The 24810-nt window shown below is 51.5% G+C and overlaps 1 protein-coding gene across 18 annotated transcripts in view; it reads left to right on the forward strand.

Moving 5' to 3' along the window:
• Positions 1 to 8896: 8896 nt before the first annotated feature.
• Positions 8897 to 24810, forward strand: part of LOC105489750 (protein phosphatase 6 regulatory subunit 2) — a 100842-nt gene continuing 84928 nt past the window's right edge. For 8 of the 18 annotated variants that reach the window (XM_024795373.2, XM_024795375.2, XM_011754779.2 and 5 more), the window contains exon 1: positions 8897 to 9121. The gene's annotated coding sequence lies outside the window, so the exon portion shown is untranslated. Of the gene's footprint in view, positions 9122 to 11878; positions 11903 to 24810 lie in introns of those variants that run through there. The other 10 variants (XM_071080831.1, XM_011754773.2, XM_011754774.2 and 7 more) reach the window with 3 other exon arrangements.

Raw genomic sequence — 24810 nt, forward strand, 5'->3', positions numbered from 1 at the left:
CCATACCCCATTATTTTTAAAATTTTTTTTTCTTTTTGTGGAAATGGGGTCTCATGTTGCCCGGGCTTGTTTTCATTTCTCTTGGGCATATGTAGAAACCAAATTGCTGAGGCATAGCCTGGGTATATGTTTAGCGTTTCCCAAAGCAGCCATACATTTAAAAACATTCCTACCAGGCCAGGCGAGGTGGCTCATGCCTGTAATCCCAGCACTTTGGGAAGCCCAAGCGGGTGGATCACCTGAGGTCAGGAGTTTGAGACCAACCTGGCCAACATGGTGAAACCCATTTCTACTAAAAGACACAAAAATTAGCCAGGCATAGTGGCAGGCGCCTGTAATCCTAGCTACTCGGGAGGCTGAGGCATGAGATCGCTTGAACCTGGGAGGCGGAGGTTGCAGTGAGCCGAAATCGAGTCATTGCACTCCAGGCTGTGTGACAGAGCAAGACTTTGTCTCAAAAAAAATAAAAATAAAATAATAATAAAAAGTCCTACCAACAGTGTATAAGTGTTTCATTTACTCCACATCCTTCCCAACATTTGGTGTTGCCAAGCATCTTCATTGTAGCCAATGAGTGGGTAGTGGTATCTCGTGATTTTTTAAATTTTATATATATTTTTAGAGAAGAGATCTCATCCTGTCACCCAGGCTGGAGTGCAGTGATGTGATCATGGCTCACTGCAGCCTGGAACTCCCAGGCTCAAGGGATCCTCCCGCATCAGCCCCCCCAGGTAGCTGTAACTACAGGCATGTGCCAGTGTACCTGTGTATTCTTGTGACTTGAATTTGCATTTTCCTGATTACTAATGGTCTTGCGCATTTTTTTTCCCTGTGGTTACTGCACTGTCATTGTAAGATGTATTCTGGTATGACTAATGGTCTTGAGCATTTTTCCCCCCTGTGGTTACTGTATGCCATCATTGTAAGATGTATTCTGATTTTTTTTTTTTTTTTTTTTTTTTTTTTGAGACGGAGTCTCGCTCTGTCGCCCAGGCTGGAGTGCAGTGGCCGGATCTCAGCTCACTGCAAGCTCCGCCTCCCGGGTTTACGCCATTCTCCTGCCTCAGCCTCCAAAGTAGCTGGGACTACAGGCGCCCGCCACCTCGCCCGGCTAGTTTTTCGTATTTTTTTAGTAGAGACGGGGTTTCACCGTGTTCGCCAGGATGGTCTCGATCTCCTGACCTCGTGATCTGCCCGTCTCGGCCTCCCAAAGTGCTGGGATTACAGGCTTGAGCCACCGCGCCCGGCCGATGTATTCCGATTTTGAGGTAGGAGGCCGAACTTTATTCCAGACCAGATTAAAGACTGGCTGAAGGCCGGGCGCGGTGGCTCACGCCTGTAATCCCAGCATGTTGGGAGGCGGAAAAGGCAGGCAGATCATGAGGTCAGGAGATCGAGACCATCCTGGCTAACACGGTGAAAACCCATCTGTACTAAAAATACAAAAATTAGCCAGGTGTGGTGGCTGGTGCCTGTAGTCCCAGCTACTCGGGAGGCTGAGGCAGGAGAATCGCTTGAACCCAGGAGGCAGAGGTTGCAGTGAGCTGAGATCGCGCCACCGCAGTACAGCCTGGGTGACAGAGGGAGACTGTGTCTCAAAAAAAAACCCAAAAAACAAAAAAGACTGGCTGCAACTGGGAAGAGGCAAAAGCACCTCTCCGTGAGACACGCCTGCCAGTACCATCTGTTTCCATTGCCATGGCAATGCCCACAAGTTACTGCCCCTTCCCATGATAACTACCCTAAAGTTAACGCCCTTTTTCTAAAACTTTCTGAATAACTTGCACCTTAATTTGTATATAATTAAAAGTAGTTGGCCGGGTGTGGTGGCTCACACCTGTAATCCCAGCACTTTGGGAGGCTGAGGCGGGCAGATCATGAGGTCAGTAGATCGAGACCATCCTGGCTAGATGGAGACCATCCTGGCTAACACGGTGAAACCCTGTCTCTACTAAAAATACAGAAATTAGCCAGTCATGGTGGTGGGTGCCTGTAATCCCAGCTACTCAGGAAGCTGAGGTATGAGAATCGCTTGAACCCAGGAGGCAGAGGTTGCAGTGAGCCGAGGTCACGCCATTGCACTCCAGCCTGGGCGACAGAGGGAGACTCTGTCTCCAGAAAAAAAGAAAGAGAGAGAGAGAGAGAGAGAGGTAGGAGGCTTAGAGTCAGAGAAGTCAATGTGATGCTAGGATCTGAGAAAAAGAACCTGGAAGATGTTCAGCTGCTGGCTTTAAAGATGGAGGAAGACACTATGAACCAAGGGATGCAGGGCAAGCTGGAAAAAGCGAAGATACAGATTTTCCCTGGAGCTTCCCAAAGGAAGCCAACACCTGGATTTTAGTCCTGTAAGACTCATCTCAGATTTGTGAGCTACAGGACTGTAAGGTAATAAATGTGTGTGGTTATCAGCCACGATGTGTGTGGGGACCTGTGTTGGCAGCAACTGGGAACTAATGCATAGACTAGTTTATTCTGCCTGGTTTCTTGCACCTCACATTATGTTTTTGAGCTCATGCATATTGTTGCATGTACTAGTAGTTCATTCCTTCTCATGAATGATATTTTTATATAACGTTTTCTTGTCCATTTACCATTTGAAGGACATTTGGATTGTTTCCAGTGTTTACTTATTATGACTCATGCTGCTGTGACATTTGTGTCCAAGTCTCTCTGGGGACACACATTTCCACTTTTGGGGGGTAGATATGTAGGAGTGAAAGTGTTGGGCTGTATGGTAAGTTTATGTTCAAACTTTGGAGAAATGATCAAACTTTTCTGAACAGTTTTACATTCCCACTAGGAATGTATAAAGGTTCCAGTTCTCCACATCCTCCCCGATGCTTAGTATTGTTCCAGCCATTCAAGGGGGCGGTCTGCAGCCGTACTTTATTGTGGATGAGTTTGGCATTTCCCTGAAGATTATTGATGTTGAGCATCTTATCATGTGCTTCTAAGTCATTCGTGTTAGCTTCTTTAAATAAATGTTTATGCAGATCTTTTGCCTATTTGTTTATTTATTTTTGAGACGGAGTCTGGCTCTGTCGCCCAGGCTGGAGTGCAGTGGCACGATCTCGGCTCACTGCAAGCTCCGCCTCCCGGGTTCACGCCATTCTCCTGCCTCAGCCTCTTGAGTAGCTGGGACTACAGGTGCTGCCACCACACCTGGCTAATTTTTTTTTTTTTTTTTGTATTTTTAGTAGAGACGGGGTTTCACCGAGTTAGCAGGATGGTCTTGATCTCCTGACTTCGTGATCCGCCTGCCTCGGCTTCCCAAAGTGCTGGGATTACAGGCATGAGCCACTGCGCTCGGCCTATTTATTTATTGATTTATTTGAGATGGAGTCTTGCTCTGTTGCCCAGGCTGGAATGCAGTGGTGTGATCTCGGCTCACTGCAACCTCCACCTCCTGGGTTCAAGCAATTCTCCTGCCTCAGTCTCCCAAGTAGCTGGGACTACAGGCGTGTGCCACCATGCCCAGCTAATTTTTGTATTTTTAGTAGAGAATTTTTTTTTTTTTTTTTTTTAGAGACTGGGTCTCACCGTGTTGTCCAGGCTGGTCTCAAACTCCTGGCCTCAAGTGATCCTCCTGTGTCAGCCTCACAAAGTGCTGGGATTATAGGTGTGAGCCACCATACCTGGCCTGTTCCTTCTTTATTTTAATTGATTAATTTAGAGACAGGGTCTTGCTCTGTCACCCACATTGGAGTACAGTGGCATGGTCACAGCTCATTGCAGCCCCGACCTCCAGGGCTCAAGCAATCCTCCCACCTCAGCCTCCGGAGTAGCTGGGACTACAGCTGTGCACCACCATGCCTAGCTAATTTTAAAAATTTTTGTAGAGACAGGCTCTCGCTGTGTTGCCCAAGCTAGACTGTCCTTTCTTGAACACAAACTTAACTTTATTACTTTATAATTAATCCCCTTTTGTTGATAATATATTATATATATATATGTGTATTTTTTTTTTTTTTTGAGATGGAGTCTCACTCTGTCACCCGGGCTGGAGTGCAGTGACGTGATCTCGGCTCACTGTAAGCTCCGCCTCCTGGGTTCACACTATTCTCCTGCCTCAGCCTCCTGAGTAACTGGGACTACAGGCGCCTGCTACCACGCCTGGCTAATTTTTTGTATTTTTAGTAGAGACGGGGTTTCACCGTGTTAGCCAGAATGGTCTCGATCTCCTGACCTCGTGATCCGCCTACCTTGGCCTCTCAGAGTGCTGGGATTACAGGCGTGAGCCACCGCGCCCGGCCGTTGATAATATTTTATATCAGACTTTCCCTGTTGAAACCATTGTGTGGTTTCTGTCCCTTTATTGAACTGTGACTAGTGATACAATTTTGAAGGAGGAAAAACCAAGCGGGGAAGGTGGTGATGAAGTGTGTGTGTGCGCATGCATGTGCACGTGTGTGGTGTGTGTGCGATGTGTGGTGTGTGTGTGGAAGGTGTGTGTGGTGTGTGTGCTGTGTGGGTATAGTGTGTGTGTGGGTATGTGTGTGGTGTGTTGGTGTATGTGTCTGTGTGTGTGCTGTGTGTGTGGTGTATGTGTGGTGTATGGTGTGTAGTGTGTGGTATGTGGGGTGTGTGTGTACATGCATGTGCGTGTGGTATATGTGTGTGGTGTGTATGTGGTGTATGTGTGTGGTGTGTGCGGTGTGTGCGATGTGTGTGGTGTGTGTGCGCTGTGTGGGGTGTGTGTGCTGTGTGGGTATAGTGTCTGTGGGGTGTGTGGTGTGTTGGTGTGTGTGTGGTGTGTGTGTGGTGTGTGTGGTGTGTGGTGTGTGTGTGCATGCACTTGCATGTGTGTAGTGTGTGTGTGTCTGTGTGTGGTATGTGTGTGCGATGTGTGTGGTGTGTCTGTGTGTGTGGTGTGTGTGTGTGTCTGTGGTATGTGTGCAGTGCACTTGCATGTGTGTAGTGTGTGTGTGTCTGTGTGTGGTATGTGTGTGCGATGTGTGTGGTGTGTCTGTGTGTGTGGTGTGTGTGTCTGTGGTATGTGTGCAGTGTGTGTGGTGTGTGGTATGTGGTGTGTATGGTGTGCAGTGTGTGGTATGTAGTGTGTGTGGTGTGTGGTGTGTTTGTGGTATATGTATGGTGTGTAGTGTGTGTAGTGTGTGGTATGTGGTATGTGTGGTGTATGGTGTGTGGTGTGTGTGTGGTATGTAGTGTGTGTGGTATGTGGTGTGCATGGTGTGTGGTATGTACTGTGTGTGGCAAGTGGTGTGTGGTGTGTGTATGTGGTGTGTGTGTGTGTGGTATGTGGTGTGTGTGTGGTGTTTGTGTGGTATGTAGTGTGTGTGGTATGTAGTGTGTGTGGTAAGTGGTGTGTGTGGTGTGTGTGTGTGGTATGTGGTGTGTGTGTGTGTAGGGTGTGTGGTATGTGTGTGGTGTGTGTGGTATGTAGTGTGTGTGGTATGTAGTGTGTGTGCTATGTAGTGTGTGTGGTATGTGGTGTGTGTGGTATGTGGTGTGTGTGTGTATGGTGTGTGGTGTGTGTGTGTATGGTGTGTGGTGTGTGTGTGTAGTGTGTGTGGTGTGTGAGTGTGGTATGTGGTGTGTGTGTGGTGTGTCTGTGGTATGTCGTGTGTGTGGTATGTGGTACACGTGGTGTGTGGTATGTAGTGTGTGTGGTAAGTGGTGTGTGGTGTGTGTATGTGGTGTGTGTGTGTGGTGTGTGGTATGTAGTGTGTGTGGTACGTGGTGTGTGATGTATGTGGTGTGTGTGTGGTATGTGGTGTGTGTGTAGGGTGTGTGGTGTGTGTGGTGTGTGTGGTATGTAGTGTGTGTATGTAGTAAGTGTGGTATGTAGTGTGTGGTATGTGGTGTGTGTACGGTGTGTGGTGTGTGTGGGTAGTGTGTGTGGTATGTGGTGTGTGGTGTGTGTGTGGTATGTGTGGTATGTGGTGTGTGTGTGTACAGTGTGTGGTGTGTGTGTGTGGTGTGTGTGTGGTATGTGGTGTGTGTGGTATGTGGTGTGTGTGGTATGTGGTGTGTGTGTATGGTGTGTGGTGTGTGTAGCGTGTGTGGTATGTGGTGTGTGGTGTGTGTGTGGTATGTGTGGTATGTGGTGTGTGTGTGTACAGTGTGTGGTGTGTGTGTGTGGTGTGTGTGTGGTATGTGGTGTGTGTGGTATGTGGTGTGTGTGTATGGTGTGTGGTGTGTGTAGCGTGTGTGGTGTGTCTGTGGTATGTCATGTGTGTGGCATGTGGTGTGTGGTGTGTGTGGTGTGGTGTGTGGTGCGTGTAGTATGTAATGTGTGTGGTGTGTGTGGTGTGTGTGGTATGTGGTTGTGTGGTATGTGGTGTGCGTGTAGGGTGTATGGTGTGTGTGTATAGGGTGTGTGGTGTGTGTGGGGTATGTAGTGTGTGTGGTATGTGGTATGTGTGTTACAGGTATGTGGTGTGTGTGTGTAGGGTGTGTGGTGTGTGTGTGGTGTGTGTGGTATGTAATGTGTGTGGTATGTGGTGCGTGTGTGTGGTATATAGTGTGTGTGGTATGTGGTGTGTGTGTGGTGTGTGTGGTATGTGGTGTGTGTGTGTAGGGTGTGTGGTGTGTGTGGTATGTAATGTATGTGGTATGTAATGTGTGTGGTATGTGGTGTGTGTGTGTGGTATTTGGGTGTGTGGTATGTGGGGTGTGTGTGGAGGGTGTGTGGGGTGTGTGTGGAGGGTGTGTGTGGTATGTGGTGTGTGTGGTATGTAGTGTGTGTGGTATGTGGTGTGTGGTGTGTGTGTGTATGACTGTGAGTTGAAACACAGTGACCAGGGAAACCCCCACAGGGAAGGGCACAGTGCAGTCAAGATCCCGGAGGACAGTCCCAAGCACAGCAATGACCGAGGATGTCCCTGCGGGGATGCAGGGACATCACCAGCCAACCATCTGTGGCAGGCAGTCGCGATGGGAGCCATGAGCAAGGGGAGTAGGAGAGGTGAGCTCAGGTCATGTAGGGCGCTGTGGGCAACAGCAGGGACTTTGTCGTTCAGCCTGTGAGGCAAGAGCTCCTGGGGGTAGGGAAGATGTGATCTGACCTATTTCATTTCATTTCATATATTTATTTAGAGACAGAGTCTCGCTCTGTCGCCCAGGCTGGAGTGCAGTGGCGCGATCTTGGCTCACTGCAAGCTCCGCCTCCCGGGTTCACGCCATTCTCCTGCCTCAGCCTCCCGAGTAGCTGGGGCTACAGGTGCCCGCCACCACGTCTGGCTAATGTTTTTGTATTTTTAGTAAGAGACGGGGTTTCACCGTGTTAGTCAGGATGGTCTCGATCTCTTGACCTTGTGATCCGCCCGTCTTGGCCTCCCAAAGTGCTGGGATTACAGGCGTGAGCCACCGTGCCCAGCCAATCGGATCTATTTTAACTGGACCCCTCTGGGTGCTTTGCTGATTACAGCAAGCTGACCTACAGCAAGTACTCCAGGATGGAAGCAGGGGCCCCGTAGGAGACTATTGGGAGTCAGGAGAAAGAAACTGGTTTCCAACCAGAATGTTGGTAGTGGAGCTACCACATGTTGCCGTGGAGGGAACACATTTGCTGATGAATCCAGTGTGGGTGAGAGAGGAGGAGAGGGGCTCTTGCTGACCCCAGGTGCACTGGCTGAGCACAGGAGGGGTATCAAGATCAGGCAGAGAGTTGAACGTGCTTAGGGCAGCAAAAGGGAGGTTGGAGCATCTCCCGCATCTGGTGCCCCTGGCCCCAGTCCCCATTCCGCAGCTCAACTCAGCAGCGCCTCCCGCTCCTGCAAAGGAGACCATGGCGAGGGCATGAGAAGGGCACAGCCTACTGAACGCAGGACGTCTCTCCTCTAGGTTGTGAGGCTGAGGCTTCTTTACCCCCACTTCCTGGAAGTCTCTCAACGGAAATCTGCCAGAAATCTGACCCTTAGGATGCTAGGGGAAAAGCTTTGCTGGGGAAAGGCTCGCTGGAGACATCTGCTATAAAACCGCCGAGGAGGGTGCTTCTGACCAGGGGAGGGGACAGGCGTCGGGGAAGCCCGGGGCCACCAGCCGCAAGGCCAAGCCCTTTTCTCCTGCAACGTCTCTCTGGCGCCCCCTACCGACAAAGCCTAGCAGCGCCAGCTGGCAAAGGAGAAATACCGAATATTTGAGCCGCCCAGATCCGCTTTCCCTGAGAGCATCGGTGAATACTGGGCAATACACTGACAACTGGAAACAACGTTTAGAGATCCCTGAAGTGAGCCATGTTTTCCCAACATTTACCCACAGCTCGCTCTGACATCTGAAATGATAGTGATCATTTTTTGAGATTAGTTTGATGGAATTAAACAATTCCAGCACCTGTTAAATAGGCACATACTTAATTTCCAAAACGCCGAGCAAGAAGTCGTAGGGCACCTGGAGAAAACAGTGTCTGGAGGCGGCTCAGGCGTTCCGGATCCAGGCAGGACGCGAGACGGGGAGGGGCCAGGCCTGGAGCCGGGGACCGAGCCTGCTCCTGCTGCTCTGGGCGTCCATGCCCCGCGGCCTCTGGGAGGGGCCTGTGGCAGGAGGGAGGCCCGGGAGAACAGGCCCTTTCCTGGGCCACGGGGAAACCCCTGCCCCAGGTGTGTGGCTCTCAAACTGCGTCGCGCCTCTCGAGGATTGTTTTGTGGCTACAACAAAATTAACTATGCTTGCACAAAACTTTAGCCATACCTCAAAGGGGAACGTAAAAGAGGAAAGACGGACTCTTACCCCACCCACTCCAAGACAGTGGACACCCCTCCGAGGCCGGGAGCCTAGTGCTCCCACGCGGGCTGCACAGAGTGCTCCGGCTCCAGGGGGCCCGAAGAGCTGGCCCAGGTCCCGGTCCCGCCCACCCGCGCGGCCCCGCCCCCGGCCGCGAGCGTGCGCGCCCCACGCGGAGACCCCGCCCCCGGAGCGCGCGCCCGTGTGCCGCCGCCGCCATTTTGGAGCGATCCGAGTGCCGCCCGCGGCCCCGAGTCGGTCTCGAGCCGCCGGCCGGCCGCGCCGGTGTCCGCAGGCGCTGCGCCCCGGGCCGGGCCCATGTGTGTGCGGCCCGCCCGAGGCCGCCCGGGCTTTGCCTCCACCAGCGCCCTGGCCTCCGCTCGGGCCTCCACACGGGCCTCCGAGGAGCTGCCGCGACGCCCGGCCCGCAGGGCAGGTGAGTGCGGCCGCCCGCCGCTCGGACCCGGCCCCCAGTCAGCCATTGCCTCCCAAGTCACTTCCCCCGCGTCAGTCAGTTCCCCCAGTCAGTCGGTGCCCGCCTGTCAGTTCCCCCCCAAGTCAGTCATTTCCCCCCAGTCAGTGCCCCTCCAGTCATTTCCCCCCCAAGTCAGTCAGTGCCTCCTCTAGTCATTGCCGCCTCCAGTTCCGCCAGTCAGTGCCCCTCCAGTCATTTCCCCCCAGTCAGTGCCCCCTCCAGTCATTTCCCCCAGTCAGTGCCCCCTCCAGTCATTTCCCCCCAGTCACTGCCCCCTCCAGTCATTTCCCCCAGTCACTGCCCCCTCCAGTCATTTCCCCCCAGTCACTGCCCCCTCCAGTCATTTCCCCCCAGTCAGTGCCCCTCCAGTCATTTCCCCCCAGTCAGTGCCCCCTCCAGTCATTTCCCCCAGTCAGTGCCCCCTCCAGTCATTTCCCCCCAGTCACTGCCCCCTCCAGTCAGTCAGTGCCCCTCCAGTCATTGCTCCCTCCAGTCAGTTCCCCCCCCCAGTCAGTCAGTGCCCCTCCAGTCATTTCCCCCCAGTCAGTGCCCCCTCCAGTCAGTTCCCCCCAGTCAGTGCCCCTCCAGTCAGTTCCCCCCAGTCAGTGCCCCTCCAGTCATTGCTCCCTCCAGTCACTTCTCCCCAGTCACTGCCCCCTCCAGTCATTTCCCCTCAGTCAGTGCCCCCTCCAGTCATTTCCCCCCAGTCACTGCCCCCTCCAGTCAGTCAGTGCCCTTCCAGTCATTGTTCCCTCCAGTCAGTTCCCCCCCCCCAGTCAGTCAGTGCCCCTCCAGTCATTGCTCCCTCCAGTCAGTGCCCCCCTCCAGTCAGTCAGTGCCCCTCCAGTCAGTTCCCCCCAGTCAGTGCCCCCTCCAATCATTTCCCCCCAGTCACTGCCCCCTCCAGTCAGTTTCCCCCAGTCGGTGCCCCTCCAGTCATTGCTCCCTCCAGTCAGTTCCCCCCCGTCAGTCAGTGCCCCTCCAGTCAGTTCCTCCCAGTCACTGCCCCCTCCAGTCATTTCCCCCCAGTCACTGCCCCTCCAGTCAGTCAGTGCCCCTCCAGTCATTGCTCCCTCCAGTCAGTTCCCCCCCTAGTCAGCGCCCCTCCAATCATTTCCCCCCAGTCAATGCCCCCTCCAATCATTTCCCCCCAGTCAATGCCCCCTCCAGTCAGTTCCCCCCAGTCAGTGCCCCTCCCGTCAGTGCCCCTCCAGTCAGTCAGTGCCCCTCCAGTCATTGCTCCCTCCAGTCAGTTCCCCCCCAGTCAGTCAGTGCCCCTCCAGTCAGTTCCCCCCAGTCAGTGCCCCTCCAATCATTTCCCCCCAGTCAATGCCCCCTCCAATCATTTCCCCCCAGTCAATGCCCCCTCCAGTCAGTTCCCCCCAGTCAGTGCCCCTCCTGTCAGTGCCCCTCCAGTCAGTCAGTGCCCCTCCAGTCATTGCTCCCTCCAGTCAGTTCCCCCCCAGTCAGTCAGTGCCCCTCCAGTCAGTTCCCCCCAGTCAGTGCCCCCTCCAATCATTTCCCCCCAGTCACTGCCCCCTCCAGTCAGTTCCCCCCAGTCAGTGCCCCTCCAGTCAGTTCCCCCCAGTCACTGCCCCCTCCAGTCACTTCCCCCCAGTCAGTGCCCCTCAAGTCAGTCAGTGCCCCTCCAGTCACTGCCTCCTCTAGTCAGTTCCCCCCAGTCAGTCGGTGTCCCCCAGTCAGTGTCCCCCTAAGTCCGTCAGTGCCCCCTCCAGTCAGTGACCCCCAGTCAATGCCCCCTCCAGTCATTTCCCCCCAGTCACTGCCCCCTCCAGTCAGTTCCCCCGGTCAGTGCCCCTCAAGTCAGTCAGTGCCCCTCCAGTCACTGCCTTCTCTAGTCCCCCCCAGTCAGTCGGTGCCCCCCAGTCAGTTTCCCCCAAGTAAGTTCCCCCAAGTCAGTGCCCCCTCCAATCAGTTTCCCCCAAGTCAGTTTCCCCCAAGTCAGTTGGTTCCCCCCAGTCAGTGCCCCCTTCAGTGTCCCCCATGTCAGTCAGTGCCCCCCAGTCAGTGTCCCCCTCAGTCAGTTCTTCCCATCAGTGCCCCCTCCAGTCAGTGCCCCCCCAAATCAATGCCCACTCCAGTCAGTTCCCCGAAGTCAAGGCCCCCCAAGTCAGTTCTCTCTCCAGTCAGTTCCCTGCAAGTCAAGGCCCCCTCTGGTCAGTTCCCTCCCAGTCAGTTCCCCCCGCAGTCGGTTCCCTGCCAGTCAGTTAGTGCCCCCCCCAGTCAGTGCTCTCCTTCTGTTCCCCCACCCTACACCAGTCAGTGTTCCCTGCTAGCCAGTCATTGCACCTCACCCATCAGTCCCCACCCCACCCATCAGTGCCCCCCACCGTCAGTGCCCCTTGCAAGTCATGCCCCTCCCTTCGGTCAGTGCCTCCACACTGGTCAGTGCCTCCACTGTTGGTCAGTGCTTCCCCACCGTCAGTCCAGTCTGCCACCCATCAGTGTTCCCCAGTCAGAGTCCCGCATCCCTGTCCCCCATCAGCCAGTGCCCCCGCCAGTCAGTTATTTTCTTTCTGTCACATCCCCCCCATCAGTGTCTGCACCCCCACCCGTACCCATCAGTCACTGACTGCATAATCCCTCCCCTGCCAGTGCCCTTCCTTGTCAGTCCCAGCGCTCTGTGACCCCTTCTGTCAGCGGTGCCCCCAACTGTCATTGATCTTCTCTGTCAGTGCCCCCCATCAGTGCCGGTGCCTCTGTCGGTGAGCCCCATTGTCAGTAAGTTTCCCTCATAAGTGTGTCCCCCGTCCTGCCTGTTGTGGCCTTTCTCCTCTTTGCTGTCAGCCCGTGTTAGTGCCTGTCAGCCTGTGTTAGTGCCTGTCAGATGTTCCCCATGAGTTCTCCCCTATTGTCAGTGCCTGTCCCCTTTCATGCTTCCTCTTTTCTCCCTTGTCTATCAGGGACCCATTAGTACCCTGCCCTGCTGTTAGGGACCCCGCCTGTCAGTGTCTCCCCACTGCTTCTCTCCCGCCTGTCAGTGGGAGAACTTTCAGTGCCCGCTGTCATCACCCCTCTTGTCCAATCACTGACTCCCCTTTCCGTCATTTCCCCCTCTTTCCAACACCACTCCTCTTTTCCTGCCACGTTCCCCGTCACTGCGTCAGATATCACCAGTCATCTGCGACCTCACCTTACCCTGCACTGTCCTATTCCTTCCATCCCCATCATCTCTTCCCTCACACCTGTCACCTTCCCCATGCACCTTACTGTCCTCCCACCTGCCACTCTGCGTACTCGCAGCTTCCCTATCTGCTTCGTCCACTCTCTTGTTACTGACGCCTCCCAATTTGCTGCTTATTCCCTGATCTGTCAGCACCGGCTCCCCCAAGTCTGTCACTTCCATTTATTTAGTCCCTGCCTCTCACTGCAGCCCCCCCTTTGTCGCTGATTTTGTTCTAGATTCTTCTCCTGTGTCTTGTTCTTTCTTTCTTTTTTTTTTTTTTTTTTGAGGCAGAGTTTCGCTCTGTCTCCCAGGCTGGAGTGCAGTGGCCGGATCTCAGCTCACTGCAAGCTCCGCCTCCCGGGTTTACGGCATTCTCCTGCCTCAGCCTCCCGAGTAGCTGGGACTACAGGCGCCCGCCACCTGGCCCGGCTAGTTTTTTTTGTATTTTTTTTAGTAGAGACGGGGTTTCACCATGTTAGCCAGGATGGTCTCGATCTCCTGACCTCGTGATCCGCCCGTCTCGGCCTCCCAAAGTGCTGGGATTACAGGCTTGAGCCACTGCGCCCGGCCGTGTCTTGTTCTTTCATCCACCCTTTCCTCATGGCCTCTCTGCCACGCTGTTGGCTTCTCCGTGCCCCGGCAATTGCTGACACTATCGGCTGTTCACCTCTTTTTGATGTCCCTTCCTTTCTGGTTTATCTTCCCGTTGTTTTTATTTTTTACTTTGAAATGTTGTGGGTACACAATCAGTGTATGTATCTCACCCCTTTGACTTTTCTAGCTCATTTCAGTTAATCTCTGGAATGTGAGAGGCAGCTAGCTTTTGAGACAAGTTGGGGGACGGAGTCTCCCAGGCTGAGAGGACAGCACATGCAAAGGTCCTGAGGTGGGAAATTTCGGGTGTGATATCCCCCAGGAACCTAGATAAGACTGATGTGCTTACGGTAAGGGGAGAGAGAGGCAGGAGCCTGGGCTAGAAAGTTGGTCTTCTCATTAAGCCGTTCCTTGCCGCTGTTAGTAGGGGGTTGAACCTTGAGTCTGAGTTGTAGGAGAAACCTGGCCTGGAGGTTGAGTTGGAGAGTGCCATGATCATATGGACACTGGCACGTGAACAGGAGGCGGGGGTGGGATGAAATGTTGGGAGGTGGGTGTAGTGATTGTAATGGTTTAGACCTTGGTGGTGGATTTAGGGAGATATTTTGGAGGTAGAGATGTTGGGACTTGTTGATAGATGAGAAGAGAGGTGTGAGAGAATGAGTGGACTCAGGGTAATTTCTGGGCTTCTTTTTTCCTCCCAGCCCCGTCAACCCTTCTAGGCTTTTTGATGGAACAAATGGGTGGATAGTAGCACTGTTTATTGAAATAGGGAAGCTGAATTAGTCAGGGCTGGGGGTGTTATTACAGTTTGGAAGTAGAAAGCAAGGCTTTCTCTTGGCTGAAAGTAGTGGACGTCTGAGAAGTCCAAGGGTCACTAGGGAGAAAGGGATCTGGAACCCAGAGGAGAGGTCAAGCTGTAGGTGTACAACGTCATCATGGGGATAAGGTTTAAAGCCTTGGGAATGGTTATTTGTTAAAAAGCACATGGGCTGGGTGCAGTGGTCCACGCCTGTAATCCCAGCACTTTGGGAGGCTGAAGTGGGAGCATCACTTAAGGCCAGAGCAGTCTGGGCAACATGACAAAATCCTATCTCTACAAAAACAAAAAACAGGGCCTCGTATGGTGGCTCACGCCTGTAATCCCAGCACTTTGGGAGGCCGAGGCAGGTGGATCACCTGAGGTCAGGAGTTCTAGACCAGCCTGGCCAACATAGTGAAACTCCGTCTTTACTGAAAATACAGTAGGTGGCGGGCGCCTGTAATCCCAGCTACTCAGGAGGTTGAGGCAGGAGAATCGCTTGAACCCGGGAGGTGGAGATTGCAGTGAGCCAAGATTGCACCATTGCACTCCAGCCTCGGCGACAAGAGTGAGACTTCCTCTCAAAAAAAAAAAAAAAAAGCTGGGCCTGGTGGTGTGCACCTATAGTCCCAGCTACTCGGACGCCAAGGTGGGAGGATCACCTGAGCCTGGGGAGGTCAGGGCTGCAGTGAGCTGTGATCACTCCACTGCACTCCAGCCTGGGCGACAGTGTGAGACCCTGTCTCAAAAAAAAACAATAAAACACAGACTGGGCGTGGTGACTGGTGCCTGTAATCCCAGCACTTCGGGAGGCTGAGGTGGGAGGAACACTTGAGGCCAGGAATTCTAGGCCAGCCTGAGCAACATAATGAGGCCCCATCTATGCCAAAAATAAATAAAAGCACACCCACAAAAGCAGAATGTGGCCAGGCATAGTGGCTCACGTCTGTAATCCCAGCACTTTGGGAGGCTGAGGCAGGTGGATCACCTGAGGTCAGAAGTTCGAGACCAGCCTGGCCAACATGTTGAAATCCCGTCTTCACTAAAAATACAAAAAATTAGCCAGGCGTGGTGGCAGATGCCTGTAATCTCAGCTATTCGGGAGGCTAAGGCAGGAGAATTGCTTGAACCTGGGAGGTGTAGGTTGCAGTGAGCCGAGATCACGCTGTTGCATTCCAGCCTGGGCAACACGAGCGAAACTACATCTCAAGAAAGAAAGAAAGAAAAAAAGCAGCTGGGCGCAGTGGCCCACCCCTGTAAGCACTTTGGGAGGCCAAGGTGGGTGGATCACCTGAGGTCAGGAGTTGGAGACCAGCCTGAACAACGTGGTGAAACTCCATCTCTACTAAAAACACAAAAATTAGCTGGGCGTGGTGGTGCATATCTGTAATCCCAGCTATTCGGGAGGCTGAGGCAGGAGAATTGCTTGAACCCAGGAGGTGGAGGTTGCAGTGAGCCAAGATCGTGCCACTGGGTGACTCCATCTCAAAAAAAAAAAAAAAAAGAAACCGTTTTCTTTGCTCATTCATTAGAAGCAACTCCTCATGTCTTTTATCCTGAGATTGCAGCAATTCAGTCACATCTTCAGGCTCTACTTCTAGTTCTGTTACTATTTTTTTGTTTGTTTGTTTGTTTGTTTGTTTGTTTGTTTTGAGACGGAGTCTCACGCTGTTGCCCAGGCTGGAGTGCGGTGGCGCGATCTCGGCTCACTGCAAGCTCCGCCTCCCGGGTTCCCGCCATTCTCCTGCCTCAGCCTCCTGAGTAGCTGGGACTACAGGCGCCCGCCACCGCGCCCGGCTAATTTTTTGTATTTTTAGTTGAGACGGGGTTTCACTGTGGTCTCGATCTCCTGACCTTGTGATCCGCCCGCCTCGGCCTCCCAAAGTGCTGGGATTACAGGCTTGAGCCACCGCGCCCGGCCCTTTTTTTTTTTTTTTGAGACAGAGTTTTCCTCTTGTTTCCTGGGCTGGAGTGCACTGGTGTGATCTTGGCTCACTGCAACCTCTGCCTCCCAGGTTCAAGCGATTCTCCTGCCTCAGCCTCCTGAGTAGCTGGGATTACAGGTGCCCACCACCATGCCCGGCTAATTTTTGCATTTTAAATAGAGACGGGGTTTCACCATGTTGGCCAGTCTGGTCTCAAACTCCTGACTTCAGGTGATCCACCTGCCTTGGCCTCCCAAAGTTGCTGGGATTACAGGCGTGAACCACTGTACCCGACCTGAAATGTATTTCTCTTTTTTTTTTTTTTTTTTTTGAGACAGAGTCTCGCTCTGCCGCCCAGGCTGGAGTGCAGTGGCCGGATCTCAGCTCACTGCAAGCTCCGCCTCCCGGGTTTACGCCATTCTCCTGCCTCAGCCTCCCGACTAGCTGGGACTACAGGCGCACGCCACCTCGCCTGGCTAGTTTTTTGTATTTTTTTAGTAGAGACGGGGTTTCACCGTGTTAGCCAGGATGGTCTCGATCTCCTGACCTCGTGATCCGCCCGTCTCGGCCTCCCAAAGTGCTGGGATTACGGGCTTGAGCCACCGCGCCCGGCCTGAAATGTATTTCTTAAATTATAAGACTTAAGAGTCAGAATTACTCCTTGATCCACGGGCTGCAGTATGGAGTATGTTAGCAGGTATGACAACATTAATCTCCTTGTACATCTTTATCAGAGCTCTTGGGTGACTAGGTGCATTGTCAGCAGTAATATTTTGAAGGGAATCTTTTTCTGAGCAGTAGGTCTTAACAGTGGGTTTTTTTGTTTCTTTGTTTGTTTGTTTGTTTGTTTTGAGATGGAGTTTTGCTCTTGTTGCCCAGGCTGGAGTGCAGTGGTGCGATCTCGGCTGACCGCAACCTCCGCCTCCCAGGTTCAAGTGATTCTCCTGCCTCAGCCTCCCTAGTAGCTGAGATTACAGCTGAGATTCTCAGCTGAGATTACTGAGATTACAAAGTAATGTAATCCCAGTGCTTTGGCAAGCCGAGAGGGGCGGATCATGAGGTCAGGAGATTGAGACCATCCTGGCTAACACGGTGAAACCCCACCTTTACTAAAAATACAACCTGGGAGCCACCACGCCCAGCCACCGTTTGCTGTTTCACCTTGCATTTTATTATGCTAATAGAGTGGCTTCTTAAGCCTCATGAACCAATCTCTGCTAGCTTCCAGCTTTTCTTCCGCAGCTTTGTCATCTCTGTCATCCTTTGTAGAATTGAAGAGAGTGAGGGCCTTGCTGTAGGCTATTGAAGCCTGGTTTGGTCTTCTCTCTAAACCATTAAAACTTTCTGCAGGCCCTGGGTTTGGTGTCTGACACCTGTAATCCCAGCACCGTGTGAGGCTGAGGCAGGTGGATCACGAGGTCAGGAGGAGACCATCCTGGCCAACGTGGTGAAACACCTTCTCTACTAAAAATACAAAAATTAGCTGGGTATGGTGGCACGTGCCTGTAGTCCCAGCTACTTTGGGAAGCCGAAGCACGAGAATTGCTTGAACGGAGGAGGCAGAAGTTGCAGTGAGCCGAGATCGTGCCACTGCACTCCAGCCTGGTGACAGAGCGAGACTCTGTCCCACAAAAAAAAAAAAAAAAAAAAAAAAACTTTCTGCAGGCTAGGCACGGTTGCTCACACCTCTAATCCCAGCACTTTGGGAGGCTGAGTGGGGAGGATTGCTTGAGCTCGGGAGTTTGAGACCATCCTGGGTAATATAGTGAAACCTCATCTCTACAAAATATCAAATGTTTAGCTGAGTGTAGTGGTGCTACACCAGCTACTGGGGAGGCTGAGGCAGGAGGATGGCTTGAGTCTGGGACATCAGAGCTGCAGTGAGCTATGATTGTGCCACTGCATTCCAGCCTGGGCAACAGAGTAAGACCGTGTCTCCAAACAGAAAGCAACCTTCTCCATATCAGCAGTAAAGCTGTTTTGCTTTATTATTATTTGTGTGTTCACTGGAGTAGCAGTTTTAATTTCCTTCAAGAACCTTTCTTTGGGCTTCACAACTTGGCAAACTGGTGTAGGAGGGTTAGCTTTTGGCCTGTCGGCTTTTGACATGCCTTCCTCGCTAAGCTTAAGCGTTTCTAGCTTTTAATTGAAATGAGAGACATGTGACTCTTCCTTTCGTACAGGATTAATTGACCTAATTTTATTACTGTTGTGTCTCAGGGAGTAGGGAACCTTGAGGAAAGGGAGAGACTCAGGGAAATGGCCGGTCAGAGCATACGTGGCATTGGCTGGACGCGGGGGCTCACGCTTGTAATCCCAGCCCTTTGGGAGGCCGAGGCAGGCAGATCCTGAGGTCAGGAGATCGAGACCATCCTGGCTAACACGGGTGAAACCCCGTCTCTACTAAAAATACAAAAAAAAATCAACCAGGCATGGTGGCGGGCACCTGTAGTCCAGCTACTCGGGAGGCTGAGACGGGAGAATGGCGTGAACCCCGGAGGCGGAACTTGCAGTGAGCCAAGATCACGCTACTACAGCCTATGCGACAGAGCAAGACTCCGTCTCAAAGAAAAAAAAAAATACGCAACATTTATTAAGTTTGCCGTCCTATATGGGCACGGTTTGTAGTTCCCCAAAACAATTACAATAGTAACATCAAACATCACTGATCACAGGTCTCCGTAACAGATAAAATAATAACGAAAAATTTTCAAATATTGTGAGAATTACCAGAATGCAACACAGAGACACGAAGTAAGCACATGCTGTTGGCAAAATGGTGCCTGTAGACTTGCTCGACACAAGGTTGCTAGTGACCTTTAATTTGTAAAAAACCTGTGAAGCACAATGAAGGGAAGCACGTTAGACAAAGTACACCTGTATTGTTTTGTTTCATAGATGAGGAAACGGAGATAAACAGCAAGTAGGTGATAGAGGCAAGATTTGTACCCCAGGTAGTTTGATTCAAAAGCCTCTCCCCCCCCCCTTTTTTTTTGTTAAGGAAAAGGCTAACTTAAAATATTTTTTAAAAATTTTAATAGATTCCGCCGGGCGCGGTGGCTCAAGCCTGTAATCCCAGCACTTTGGGAGGCCGAGACGGGCGGATCACGAGGACAGGAGATCGAGACCATCCTGGCTAATCCGGTGAAACCCCGTCTCTACTAAAAAAATACAAAAAACTAGCCGGGCGAGGTGGCGGGCGCCTGTAGTCCCAGCTACTTGGGAGGCTGAGGCAGGAGAATGGCGTAAACCTGGGAGGCGGAGCTTGCAGTGAGCTGAGATCCGGCCACTGCACTCCAGCCTGGGCGACAGAGCGAGACTCTGTCTCAAAAAAAAAAACAAAAAAAAAAAACAAAAAAAAAATTTTAATAGATTCCCTAGAAGAATAGAGGAAGAATAAAGAAAAGCGAATAAATTTTGGAATCATAACGATAACTGATTATGTATCAGGCATTTGTGTGTGTGTTCCTGTTTATGTTCCAACACAATTTTATTTAGAAAAGCTGACTGGGAGGCTGGGCGTGGTGGCTCACGCCTGTAATCTCAGCACTTTGGGAGGCTAAGGTGGGCAGATCACCTGAGGTCAGGAGTTTGAGACCACCGTGGCCAACATGGTGAAACCTTGTCTCTACTGAAAGTACAGAAATTAGTGGGGCATGGTGGCACATGGCTGTAATTCCGGCTACTCAGGAGGCTGAGGCAGGGGAATCGCTTGAACCCAGAAGGCAGAGATTGTAGTGAGCCAAGATCACGCCACTGCACTCCAGCCTGGACTACGGAGTGAGACTTTATCTCAAAATAAATAAATAATAAATAAAATAAAATACTTGGGACTAGAGGAGTTTCTGATTTCAGATTTTCTCAGATTTACCAGTGGAACATCCCAAATACGGAATATGAAATGCTCCAGTGAGCGTGTCCTTTGAGCACCATGTAGATGCCCAACAAGTTTTGGGTTGGAGTGTTTTTTTTGTTTTGTTTTTGTTTGTGTTTTTGTTTTGCCTAGTCAAGTGAAACACTGGGAGTCTGGGAGTGGAAAAGTAACAAAAACATCTGTAGCCAGGCACGGTGCCTCACGCCTGTAATCCCAGCACTTTGAGAGGCTGAGGTGGGTGGATCACCTGAGGTCAGGAATTTGAGACCAGGCTGGCCAACATGGTTAAACCCCGTCTGTACTAATAATACAAAAATTAGCTGGGCATGGTGGCAGGCACCTGTGATCCCAGCTACTCGGGAGGCTGAGGTAGGAGAATCGCTTGAGCCTGGGAGGCAGGGGTTGCAGTCAGTCGATATCATGCCACTGCACTCCAGCCTGGATGACAGTGAGACTCTCTCTCATACACATACACATAGACATACCATACAAATCTGTAACTGGTTTTGATCAATTAGTTGTAAAAGCCACTGCACCTGGATCAGCCTTTGTTTTTTTTCTTTGTTTTGTTTTGTTTTTTTTTGAGATGGTCTCATTCCATGTCACCTAGGCTGAGTGCAGTGGCACAATCACGGGTCACCACAGCCTTGACCTGCCAGGCTCCTGAGTAGCTGAGACTACAGGTGCCTGCCACCATGCCTGGCTAATTTTTTATTTTTTGCAGAGACAGGGCCTTGCTCTGTTGCCCAGACTGATCTTGAACTCCTGGACTCAAGCGATCCTTCCACCTCAGCCTCCCAAAGTACTGGGATTACAGGCGTGAGCCACTGTGCCTGGTCCAGGATTTCAGTTTCACGATTTTTGGATTAGAGATACTCCTTCTATATTGGAAATCATGTTATATCCACATACAGCAAGCAGCGTTTTTTGAGACGGAGTCTCACTCTGTCGCCCAGGCTGGAGTGCAGTGACGTGATCTTGGCTCACTGCAAGCTCCGCCTCCCAGGTTCACACCATTCTCCTGCCTCAGCCTCCCGAGTAGCTGGGATTACAGGCGCCTGCCGCCATACCCAGCTAATTTTTTTCTATTTTTAGTAGAGACGGGGTTTCACTGTGTTAGCCAGGATGGTCTCGATCTCTTGACCTAGTGATCTGCCCTGCTTGGCCTCCCAAAGTGCTGCGAGTAGAGGCGTCAGCCACCGCGCCCGGCCCTCTTCTTTAAAATGAAAAAAAAAAGAAAAAGGCCGGGCGCGGTGGCTCAAGCCTGTAATCCCAGCACTTTGGGAGGCCGAGGCGGGTGGATCACGAGGTCAGGAGATCGAGACTGTCCTGGCTAACATGGTGAAACCCCATCTCTACTAAAAAAAAAAATACAAAAAACTAGCCGGGCGTGGTGGCGGGTGCCTGTAGTCTCAGCTACTTGGGAGGCTGAGGCGGGAGAATGGCGTGAACCCGGGAGGCGGAGCTTGCAGTGAGCCGAGATCACGCCACTGCACTCCAGCCTGGGAGACACAGCGAGACTCCGTCTCAAAAAAAAAAAAAAAAAGAAAAATACCTTTTTGAAAAATTTTTTCTTTTTAAAAAAATATACACATAACACATAATAATTGTACATATTTATGGGGTACATAGTGGTGTTTAATACCTGTAGTGTATGTCCCTCTTTTTAGCACAGAATGTACAGTCTTTCTTTTTTTTTTTTTTTTTTTTGAGACAGGGTGTCACTCTGTCACCTACTCTGGAATGCAGTGGAGTGATCATTGTTCATAGCAGTCTTAACCTTCCCAGGCTCAGGCAGTCATCACACCTCAGCCCCCCAAGTAGCTAAGACTGCAGGCACACACCACCATGTCCAGCTAATTTTTTGGTATTTTTAGTAGAGACGAGGTTTTGCCATGTTAGCCAGGCTGGTGAAAATTCTTACATTAATACAAGTCTTTTCTGTGGACATATGTTATTTCTTTTGAGTAAATAGGAATAGAAGTGCTGGGTTATAATATAGATGTATGTTTCACTTTTTTAAGAAACTGCCAGTTTTCGGCTGGTTGTGGTGACTCACCTGTAATCCCAGCACTTTAAAGGAGGCTGAGGAGGGTGGATCACAAGGTTGGGAGTTCGAGACCAGCCTGACCAACATGGTGAAACTCCGTCTCTACTAAAAATACAAAAATTAGCTGGCTGTGGTGGCCGGCGCCGTAATCCCAGCTACTCCAGAGGCTGAGGCAGGAGAACTGCTTTAACCCGGGAGGCAGAGGTTGCAGTGAGCCAAGATTGCGCCACTGCACTCCAGCTCGGGCAACAGAGAGAGACTCCGTCTCAAACAAAACAAAAACAATCCTTCCTGTTTTCCAAACTGGTGCCATTTTACACTCCTACCAGATGTGCGAGAGTTCCTTTTCTTCTTGTCTATGACAGCACTTAGTCTTTTTAATTTTAGCCGTTCAGGCAGTGGTGGTATCTTACTGTGGTTTTTTTTTTTTTTTTTTTTTTTTTTTTTGAGACGGAGTCTCGCTGTGTGGCCCAGGCTAGAGTGCAGTGGCCCGATCTCGGCTCACTGCAAGCTCCACCTCCCGGGTTCGCCATTCTCCCGCCTCAGCCTCCAAGTAGCTGGGACTACAGGCGCCCGCCACCACGCCCGGCTAGTTTTTTGTATTTTTTTAGTAGAGACGGGGTTTCACCGTGTTAGCCAGGATGGTCTCGATCTCCTGACCTCGTGATCCACCCGCCTCGGCCTCCCAAAGTGCTGGGATTACAGGCTTGAGCCACCGCGCCCGGCCGTTACTGTGGTTTTAATTTGCATCTGTCTGATGAATTATGATGGTGAACAACTTTTCAGGTGCTTACGGGCCATTTGTGTATTTTATTTTATTTTTTTTTTGAGACGCACTCTTGCTCTGTTGCCCAGGCTGGACTGCAGTGGCCGGATCTCAGCTCACTGCAAGCTCCGCCTCCCGGGTTTACGCCATTCTCCTGCCTCAGCCTTCCGAGCAGCAGGGACTACAGGCGCCCGCCACCTCGCCCGGCTAGATTTTTGTATTTTTTAGTAGAGACGGGGTTTCACCGTGTTAGCCAGGATGGTCTCGATCTCCTGACCTCGTGATCCGCCCGTCTCGGCCTCCCAAAGTGCTGGGATTACAGGCTTGAGCCACCGCGCCCGGCCTTGTGTATTTTTTTGTGAAGTATTAATATCTACGCTTTTACCCACTGTTTATTGGATTGTCCTTTTATTCATTTTTAGGAGTTTACAAAAATAAATTCTGGTTACAAGTCCTTTGTGGTGTGTGCATGTGTGTATGTATGTACATACATAGTGAGGGGAGGAAGAGGAACGGGGTTAATTTTTTTTGTAATACGAGTTGCCTATTTATTTTCTTTTTCTTTCTCTCTCATCTCTTTTTTTCCCTCCCTCCCTCCCGCCTTTCTTTCTTCTTTTCCTTTCTTTTCTTTTTTCTCTCTGTTTCCCTCTCCTTCCCTCCCTCCCTCCCTCCCTCCCTCCCTCCCTCCCTCCCTTTCCTTCCTTCCTTCCTTCCTTCCTTCCTTCCTTCCTTCCTTCCTTCCTTCCTTCCTTCCTTCCTTCCTTCCTTCCTTCCTTCCTTCCTTCCTTCCCTCTCTTGCTCCCTTTCTGTCTCTCTCTCTCTCTCTCTCTGTGAGGTGTCACTCTGTCACCCAGGCTGGAGTGCAATAGTACAGTAATGTCATCATAGCTCACTGCAGCCTCAAACTCCTAGGATCGAGCAGTCTTCCCACCTCGGCCTCCCTGGCTAATTTTTTTTTTTTTTTTGAGACAGAGTCTCGCAGTGTCACCCAGGCTGGAGTGCAGTGGCACGATCTCCACTGTGACCTCCGCCTCCCAGGTTCAAGCGATTCTCCTGCCTCAGCCTCCCAAGTAGCTGGGATTACAGGCTCCCGGCACCACGCCCCGCTAATTTTTTTGTATTTTTAGTAGAGACGGGGTTTTACTATGTTGGCCAGGGTGGTCTTCAACTCCTGACCTTGTGATTTGTCCTCCTTGGCCTCCCAAAGTGCTGAGACTACAGGTGTGAGCCACTGTATCTGGCCCCTGGCTAATTTTTAAAATTTTAATTTTTTGAGACAGGGTCGCACTTTGTTGTCTAGACTGGATTGCAGTGGCGTGATCATGGCTCACTGCAGCTTTGACCTCCAGAAGCAGTCCTCCCACCTCAGCCTTCCAAGTAGCTAGGACCATAGGCACAAGCCACCACACCTGGATAATTAAAAAAAAAAAAAAATTGCCAGGCGCGGTGGCTCACGCCTGTAATCCCAGCACTTTGGGAGGCCGAGGCAGGCGGATTACAAGGTCAGGAGATCGAGACCACGGTGAAACCCCGTCTCTAGTAAAAATACAAAAAATTAGCCGGGCGCGGTGGCGGGCGCCTATAGTCCCAGCTACTCAGGAGGCTGAGGCAGGAGAATGGCGTGAACCCAGGAGGCGGAGCTTGCAGTGAGCCGAGGTCGCGCCACTGCACTCCAGCCTGGGCGACAGAGCGAGACTCTGTCTCAAAAAAAAATAAATAAAAAATAAAAAAATTATTGGTAGAGATGGGGGAGTCTTTCTGTGTTGCCCAGGGTGGTCTTTAACTCCTGACCTCAAGTGATCCTCCACCTTTAGCCTCCTGAGTCGCTCAGATTACAGGTGTGAACCACTGTACCCAGCTTCTATTTATTTTGTTTTCTTTTTTCTTTTTTTTTTTTTTTTGAGACAGAGTCTGGCTCTGTCGCCCAGGCTAGAGTGCAGTGGCGCAATCTCGGCTCACTGCAAGCTCCACCTCCCTGGTTCATGCCATTCTCCTGCCTCAGCCTCCCGAGTAGCTGGGACTACAGGCGCCCGCCACCTTGCCCAGCTAGTTTTTTGTATTTTTTTTTTTTTTTCCCGAGACGGAGTCTGGCTCTGTCGTCCAGGCTGGAGTGCAGTGGCCGGATCTCAGCTCACTGTAAGCTCCGCCTCCCGGGTTTACGCCATTCTCCTGCCTCAGCCTCCCGAGTAGCTGGGACTACAGGCGCCTGCCACCTCGCCTGGCTAGTTTTTTTTTGTATTTTTTAGTAGAGACGGGGTTTCACCGTGTTAGCCAGGATGGTCTCGATCTCCTGACCTCGTGATTCGCCCGTCTCGGCCTCCCAAAGTGCTGGGATTACAGGCTTGAGCCACCGCGCCCGGCCGTTTTTTGTATTTTTAGTAGAGACGGGGTTTCACCGTGTTAGCCAGGATGGTCTCCATCTCCTGACTTTGTGATCCGCCCGTCTCGGCCT

Source organism: Macaca nemestrina, chromosome 15 (assembly GCF_043159975.1).
Source record: "Macaca nemestrina isolate mMacNem1 chromosome 15, mMacNem.hap1, whole genome shotgun sequence".
NCBI classification, from domain to species: domain Eukaryota; kingdom Metazoa; phylum Chordata; class Mammalia; order Primates; family Cercopithecidae; genus Macaca; species Macaca nemestrina.